The sequence below is a fragment of the Nematolebias whitei genome, chromosome 12, assembly GCF_014905685.2.
Source record: "Nematolebias whitei isolate Nwh7 chromosome 12, NemWhi1, whole genome shotgun sequence".
NCBI classification, from domain to species: domain Eukaryota; kingdom Metazoa; phylum Chordata; class Actinopteri; order Cyprinodontiformes; family Rivulidae; genus Nematolebias; species Nematolebias whitei.
In genome coordinates this window covers 45,449,628-45,449,998 of record NC_056509.1, presented here as the reverse complement: position 1 = coordinate 45,449,998, position 371 = coordinate 45,449,628, and positions in this window count along the sequence as shown.

Here is a 371-nt window from a genome sequence, read left to right as displayed (position 1 = left end):
TCTCAGTTTAGTTGTTGGAGGTCTAAAACCTCTGTTTAGTTATGGTGGTCTCAAACCTGTCTCAATTTAATTGTGGTGGTCTCAAACCTGTCTCAGTTTAGTTTTTGGAGGTCTCAAACCTGTCTCAGTTTAGTTTTGGGGGTCTCAAACCTGTCTCAGTTTAGTTTTGGGGGTCTCAAACCTGTCTCAGTTTAGTTTTGGGGGGTCTCAAACCTGTCTGTTTAGTTTTTGGAGGTCTCAAACCTGTCTCAGTTTAGTTTTGGGGGTCTCAAACCTGTCTCAGTTTAGTTTTGGGGATCTCAAACCTGTCTCAGTTTAGTTTTGGGGATCTCAAACCTGTCTCATTTTAATTGTGGTCTTAAACCTGTCTC